We start from the raw sequence: 9201 nt of genomic DNA on the forward strand, positions 1-9201 counted from the left end.
ATTGATGTTACTGCACTGATTTCAATCGATGTTACCACACTGATTTCAATCAATGTTACTGCACTGATTTGGATTGATGTTACTGCACTGATTTCAATTGATGTTACTGCACTGGTTTTGTTACCACACTGATTTCAATTGATGTTACAGCACTGGTTTCAATTGATGTTACCGCACTGATTTCAATTGAAGTTACCTCACTGATTTCAATTGAAGTTGCCGAACTGATTTCAATTAATGTTACTGCACTGATTTCAATTGATGTTACCACACTGATTTCAATCGATGTTACTGCACTGATTCCAATTGATGTTACCACACTGATTTCACTCAATGTGACTGCACTGATTTGAATTGATGTTACTGCACTGATTCTGATTGATGTTACCACACTGATTTCAATCAATGTTACTGTACTGATGTTAACACACTGATTTCAATTGATGTTACTGCACTGATTTCAATTGATGTTACCACACTGATTTCAATCAATGTTACTGCACTGATTTCAATTGATGTTAACACACTGATTTCAATTGATGTTACTGCACGGATTTCAATCGATGTTACCACACTGATTTCAATCGATGTTACTGTACTGATTTCAATTGATGTTACCACACCGATTTCAATCAATGTTACTGCACTGATTTCAATTGATGTTAACACACTGATTTCAATTGATGTTACTGCACTGATTTCAATTGATGTTACTGCACTCATTTCGATTGATGTTACTGCACTGATTTCAATTGATGTTACTGCACTGATTTCAATTAATGTTACTGCACTGATTTCAATTGATGTTACCACACTGATTTCAATCGATGTTACTGCACTGATTCCAATTGATGTTACCACACTGATTTCACTCAATGTGACTGCACTGATTTGAATTGATGTTACTGCACTGATTCTGATTGATGTTACCACACTGATTTCAATCAATGTTACTGTACTGATTTCAATTGATGTTACCACACTGATTTCAATCAATGTTACTGCACTGATTTCAATTGATGTTAACACACTGATTTCAATTGATGTTACTGCACTGATTTCAATTGATGTTACTGCACTCATTTCGATTGATGTTACTGCACTGATTTCAATTGATGTTACTGCACTGATTTCAATTGATGTTACCACACTGATTTCAATCGATGTTACTGTACTGATTTCAATTGATGTTACCACACTGATTTCAATCAATGTTACTGCACTGATTTCAATTGATGTTAACTCACTGATTTCAATTGATGTTACTGCACTGATTTCAATTGATGTTACCACAATGATTTCAATCAATGTTACTGCACTGATTTTGATTGATGTTACTGCACTGATTTCAATTGATGTTACTGCACTGGTTTTGATTGATGTTACCACACTGATTTCAATCAATGTTACTGCACTGATTTCAATTGATGTTACCACACTGATTTCAATCAATGTTACTGCACTGATTTCAATTGATGTTAACACACTGATTTCAATTGATGTTACTGCACTGATTTCAATTGATGTTACCACACTGATTTCAATCGATGTTACTGTACTGATTTCAATTGATGTTACCACACTGATTTCAATCAATGTTACTGCACTGATTTCAGTTGATGTTAACACACTGATTTCAATCAATGTTACTGCACTGATTTCAATTGATGTTACCACACTGATTTCAATCAATGTTACTGCACTGATTTTGATTGATGTTACTGCACTGATTTCAATTGATGTTACTGCACTGGCTTTGATTGATGTTACCACACTGATTTCAATCAATGTTACTGCAATGATTTCAATTGATGTTACCGCACTGATTTCAATTGAAGTTACCGAACTTATTTCAATTGATGTTACAGCACTGGTTTCAATTGATGTTACAGCACTGGTTTCAATTGATGTTACCGCACTGATTTCAATTGAAGTTACCGCACTGATTTCAATTGAAGTTACCGAACTGATTTCAATTGATGTTACTGCACTGATTTCAATTAATGTTACTGCACTGATTTCAATTGATGTTACCACACTGATTTCAATCAATGTGACTGCACTGATTTGAATTGATGTTACTGTACTGATTTTGATTGATGTTACCACACTGATTTCAATCAATGTTACTGCACTGATTTTGACTGATGTTACCACACAGATTTCAATCAATGTTACTGCACTGATTTCAATTGATGTTACCACACTGATTTTCATTGATGTTTCTGCACTGATTTGATTTATTTATGTCAATGAACATTATGTAAAATATTGTTAATGAGTTGTATTCAAACAAAGAACTAGTCAGTGATAAAAAGACAGGTATGTTGCTGAGATTTGTGGTATACAAGGTCTTTACACTTAAGCATTCTCATAATATCCTTAATACTAGACATCATCTCATTCAAACAACTGAGCAAAATAGTGAAAAATTATTGTAAATTTCAAAAAAATATCTCTCATATCGCCCAATTGTCCCACAGTTGCAATAGCAGATACCAGGAAACACTGGCAAACAAATATGTATAACAAGTAACCTGTAGAATGCTGTGTGGGTAACATTTTTATATTGATTTTTGTTGCACTTGCAGCAAATAGTTACCAAACAATGAGAAATCTATCGGATTGGATATACCTTTCAGCTGGCTTCACATGCATAGTTTAAGCCTACCTAACCGGTGCTTATACAAGGATTTTGTTACAGCCCCTTTGGTTACAGCTTCATGTTCCGAGTAATCGCAAGAATTGACATTACAATTGAAAATAAAAGACTGGCACTCCCAAGCAATTAATAGCAAGTGAAATTCCTGAGATTGAAACAAAGATTTTGAAGTAACTGATGTAGGCAACATCTTCAAGTTGGCATGAAGACGAGGTAGTTTATTTAATCAGTGCTGAACTAGAGGCTGAAATTAAAATTAAGTTCGTTGTCGTATAATTTGTTTATTTCAAAGTCACATAGAATTTTACTTAATTTATTTTCGATGAAAGGTTTTCAAGCATCATGTGTAAATCAATTTTTCACTGTGCTGTGTCATGTCGCAATAGAGTATGAGGGAAATGGCATTTTCACTGGATTTTATTTTAACGGGAAAATGTTTACAGTGAAAAGGTAAAGTATTCCACATTATTACATGTACTGCAATTTATTTTGATTTGTCTCTGAAATCAAAATCGGTATTTCCACATCCCATATGCAAACGAGGTCTGAGAGAAAACAAAGTAGTCCTTTCAAGAGTAGCGTTTTTTTGAAACATAGCAGAAATAAACAATATACTAATATATATACTAATATATATATATATATATATCAGTTCTTTTTATTTAGATCATGGCAATTTTTTGGTCAGAGCGCCCTCTAGTTTTGTGGAGAATCATGTTCATTTGGAATGCTCTGATTGGATGGAAGTTCAAGCCTAGCAAGGTGTGATAGAATTGGCCTCAGATTCAAATAAGCATGAACCACTAATTTGACAGGGAAGTGATACTTATAATGCAGCAAGCTGTTCTAATTGCTGTTGTGGTAGAGTTTTTCTATTTTCCTGTCAAATGCATTTATTGGTCCACTGAAAAATGAAAATAATGTTCCCTGTAACTTAGACTCTTATTGATCAAGGCATTTTAAAAATCATGGGTGTTAACTCCCCTCAAGTTATGACCCGTTGTCCCCTACAGAATAATGGTTGCATCTAATATTAAAATAAAGATCTGTGACATGATGGCATACGCTCTATAGCGTTGATTCATCTCGTTCTACTCTGGATTACTTGGAGTCAATAAAGATCCTAGAAAGTTAGTATTTATATGCCTGTGTGTTTTTTGTTTGTTTGTTTTTTCACTGTCTTTGACTTTCCCAGTATGTTTGTTGCTGTTGACAACAATTCAGTCCTCTGCCAGGCTTCAGTCAATGTTTTTCTTCACTACCTACCCAACTCCTCGTCGGGCACTATGTAGCTGGTGTGGTATATTTATCACAGACAGTAGGGCAATTGTCACATTTAGTGCTCCAAGAAAATATTCTCTGTCCATGTGTATTTATATAAATAGGTGCAGTTTCTTTGGCTTGAATAACATTCACTGGCTTCGTACATACAGGTATACTGGTTTACCTGTTTCTAGTTGAAATATAGCCAATCTTATTAACCAAGACAGTTGGACATTTGCCACATGTCACAACACTCATTTCCAAGTGCCATAGCTTGAAACAAGTAGTCAAATCTGTTATTGGCTGGAGCTTTAGTTTATATGGACATGGTAAATGGCAAACTAGATGGTCAGAAAGTAATAAAAATAATCACAGCTTTACTCCACCCACCCCACTATGAACTAAAAGGCTGTTTATAAGGCCATGTATGATGGTTTCATTTTTCTTATGGAAAACAATTTTAATTAAAAACTTTTATGCTCCTGTACCCAACCGTGGGGGTTCATCACACTAAACAACAGGTGTCACTATTACTAAGATAAATGTACTTTTTTTTCATTAAAATTACTGATATATATATATATATATATATATATATATAATTTATTATATATATATATATATATACATGCCGAGTGAAATGAAATTTGAACAACAGTAATGGTACTTCTAGGCAATCACTTATTTTGACTAAAACTAATTTGCATATCACCCATGAAATAAATATTTTCGGTATCACGGTCAATATGCAAATGAACATGGTTTTTGCGATCCGCTCAACTAGGATTGGCCTTAAAATCACTTTTGTGAGTCTGTGTGTGATTTCCAGTGTTTTCACGTATTAATTCTTCTGTGATTTTTTTGGCTTGGCCGATTTCGCACAAACTTAGCAGGTAGGTCATACCTTCACCCTAGTTATTAGGAACCATTTGAAAAAAAGGTTGCCATAGCAACAGCCAAAACACTGATTTTTGGGTAGCTTCGCGATAAAGGCATCTCCTCCTCAAATTTAAGATACAACACCCCGGACATAACTCATTTTACTCAGCTTGAGTGTGGGTACAAATTTACTATTTGAATTTTTGATATCTTTTTTCATTAATGAGTAATTTGACCCCAAAGTTAGGGTAACTGTTCACCAAGAATGGCTTTTTAACACTTCTGTGATATTTTTGGCTGGGCCGATTTGGTTCAAACTTGGCAGGCAAGTCACACCTTCACTCTAGTTAGGTTGTAAAATCAAATTCTGGCCACAGTTTCCATGGCAACAGCCCAAAACTGATTTTTTTCAACACCTTCACGCAAATGTACCACACCCTACATTTCTATGATTAAAAAGCACGGACGACATTCTACTCAGCTTGGGTGTGGACAACTGTTTTTTGATATCTATTTTCATTACAGAGAAAAATTACCCCAACATTGGGTAACTTTTCACCAGCAACAGCTTTTAACTCCTCTGAGATTTTTTTGGCTTGGCTAATTTTGTTCATACTTGACAGGCAGGTCGTACCGTCACTAATTGGAAAATAATCCTGGCCCACCGCTACCATAGCAACAGCCAAAAACTGTTTTTTGAATACCTTCGCCCCAAATTTATTACCTCCTACCAGTCTTGTAATAGCAGTGTTAAAATGATCAATGTCTTTTATTTTGGCTACGTTGCACACCTGTAAGAGATCACCGGCGCTGATATTGTTACACTGTATCAACGTAATAAAATGTAAACGCTGCCTCCAATCTAGAAAATACTATCGCAAAACGGTTGGACCAGGAGGTTTCTGCTGGAGACGTTACCTAGTTCCAAATAAAGATTACCAACGCCAAATGAGCAACATTTAAACCAGTATTAATCAAGATTTTTTCAATCCACGGCTAACAAGCAACATCACAAGCGAAGTTGTAGCGTACAGCTCAGCGACGACCACTGTTGACGAAAGTCATCCCGTCAGTGGAGTACCCTCGCAGCCAATGTACAATTCTGTAGAGGAACTTTTAACTTCAACATAAATTTAAACTATGTATGACTGATTTGAAGTTCCATCAAGATCGAAGGGCCTATCTGCACTCACCATTGTATTCAAACGAATCACGTGGCGTGTCGTTCTCCTTCAAACCCGGGATTCAATCAACAGGGGAGTTTAATTAAAAACAAGCCATGCATGGCACAGTCCCCGTTAGTTATCAAATTTAAGATATATAGTTATGTTTATAGTAATATAGCTGGAATATAACCATGTCAGGAATATGATTTTTTTAACATTAAAATGATTGACATTTGTATCTGATCGTCAAACAAGTACTTATTGAGATATTTTTCTGAAACAGCATTAATTAAAACAAAATCAGCCATTTTGAATACATGTATATATCTATAACATGATGTATAATGAATATATAGAATTTGAACATAATCAGTCAAAGCATGTCAAAGATATGGCTCTCGAAGCCCATTCATTAAAACAAAATGGCCACCAGTCAGCCATTTTGAATCCAATCTGAAAAATAAAATCAAAGAAAGCTTAGAAAGAACTCCCGTGTGCTGAGAGTTTTGGAGACACATTAAAAATTAATTCAAAATTACTTATACTTGAGATATTGATGGAATAGCTGAAAACTAATTATGCAAATAAGGTAACTAATATGAACAGATTTAAGTGTAAAACTAAAGGTCTGCACAATGTACCAAGTTTCATTGAAATGAAAAAAATATTAATTATTATGCTAATTAGAGAATTAATATGAACAGATTTTAACCCCAAATTAATCAGGCTGTCTATTGTCCTAGAGCATTTATGTACCAAGTTTTATTCAAATGCGATGATCAATACTTGAGATATCAGTATTAATTAATTATGTTAATTAGGTGATTAAGAAGCATAAATATTTACCAAAAACTAATATGGTGCATAGTCTGAGGTTCATTGAAATGTGATGGGTACTATTTAAAAGTTTCATTGAAATCCAATGAGTGGTTTTTAAACATCAGTGCAACAGCCATAGAACAGCAAAAATTTAACTAATTATGCAAATTAGGTAATTAATAGGCACAATTATTTATCCCAAAATTAATCAGGTCTCTGCATAGTCCTAGAAAAAATGTTGCAAGTCTCATTGAAATGTGATGATTAGTACTTGAGATATCAGGTGAAAAGCTGAAAATTAACTAATTATGCTAATAAGGTGATTAATATGCACAAATATTTTACCCCAAAACTAATTAGGTCTCTGCACAGTCCTCAAGTAACTATGTACCAAGTTTCATTGAAATGTGATCATTACTACTCAAAATATCAAAAGCTGAAAATTAATTACTTATGCAAATTAGGTAATTCTGATATTACCCTAAAAACTATCAGGTCTGTGCAGTGTCATACGACACCTATGTACCAAGTTTTATTGAAATGTTATGATTAGTACTTGAGATATCAGTGGAAAAGCCGAAAATTGATTAATCATTATGTAAATTAATAATACTAACAGATTTTTACCCAAAACTAATCAAATCTGCGCATTAGTTCAGAGCATCCATGTGCCAAGTTTCATTGAAATCTAATGAGTGGTTCTTCAAAAATCAGTGGAACAGTCATAGAACAGCTTAAAATCAGTTAATTATCATGCAAATTAGGTAATTAATATTCATAGATTTTTATCCAAAACTAATCAAATCTGCGCATTATCCCAGAGTATCTACCAAGTTTCACCAAAATTTGATTTGTGGTTCTTGAGATAACGGTGGAACAAAAAAAGTGACATACATACATACAGACATACAGACAGGGTAACTGCAAAGACTCCCTTTTGCGTCAATGACATGCATCAGGAACCTGTAATGTCTAATGTGTGTTATAAGTTTGAACAAAATACATCCATAAATGCTTGACATTCTTGATATTTGAGGATTTTTTTAGCACAAAAATAGCACACTTTGAAAAGGATTGTCAAACCAATATATTCGTATATCTGTGACATGATGTATAATGAATATTAAAAATTTGAACATAATCAGTCAAAACAAGTCAGACATATGGGTCTGGAAACCCATTCATTAAAACAAAATGGCCGCCAGACAGCCATCTTGAATCTGATCTGAAAAATAAAATGACTTGCATCAGGAACCCGTAATGTCTAATGTATGTACCAAGTTTGAACAAAATCCATCCATAAATGACAGAAATGCTTGATATTTGATGATTTTTTAATACAAAAATGACAACCATTCGGCCATTTTGAAGAGGATCATCAAACCAATATATCTATCGGGAACATTTAGTCACAGTTATTGATTCGTATTTACTCGTATTCTTTTCGCATATATACACATCCTTTTAGTGTTAGTTCGATGTGTTTCTGTTTGATATTGCATGTAAAGCTATGGAAAACTAGCACAACCTTGCTTTACGCCATTTTAATGATCAAGGCCACTTATACTAACGTAATAGGAAACACTCATAATTATATAATCAGCTCCAAAATTTTTTTACACGATGTGAATCCTTGGCGGTTTATAAATACTGTGATTTCTTTGTAATTACTAGTTGTTACCAAACTCTCGATGATACATGTTATGCTCTCCAGAATAAATACTATCCATAGCTGAAGTATATCGTCTCGCTGTGCCTTTATCCCGTAATAATGTCTAATGTATATACCAAGTTTGAACAAAATCCATCTGTAAACAGTCGTGAAATGGTTGATTTTTATGATTTTTTAGCACAAAAATGGCCGCCATTCGGCTATCTTGAATCAGAACGTAAAACAAAATGATGTGCATCAAGGTCCTATAATGTCCAATGTATATACAAGGTTTAACAAAATCCATCTGTAAACAGCCGGGGAAATGCTAGATTTTGAAGATTTAGCACAAAAATGGCCACCATTCGGCCATCTTGAATCAGATCATGACACAAATTGAAGTGCATATGTATGATATCATGTATGATGTATATTTGAAGTTTGATTGTGATTGGTCCAGGCATTCCTAAGATACAGGTCCGGACGCACGCACAGACGCACGCACGCACGGAGGTCAAAACATAAGACCCCGTTTTCGGACTGCGTCCGAATGGGGACTAAAAAACATCGCAAATCATGCAAATTCAACATTTTCAAAGCAGTATACTAACACAGAAATGCTCAACGATGCAAAAAAAGGATAGATATTATTTTTCAGTATACACATCTCTGTTGATACTATCCCTCACATATTCTACTCCCAATTATTCCTGCGTAAAATGGAATAGCCTCTTTCCATGTTGACATTTTGAGTAAAATCA

This window comes from Saccoglossus kowalevskii, chromosome 6 (assembly GCF_978046115.1).
Source record: "Saccoglossus kowalevskii chromosome 6, keSacKowa6.1, whole genome shotgun sequence".
Lineage (NCBI taxonomy): Eukaryota > Metazoa > Hemichordata > Enteropneusta > Harrimaniidae > Saccoglossus > Saccoglossus kowalevskii.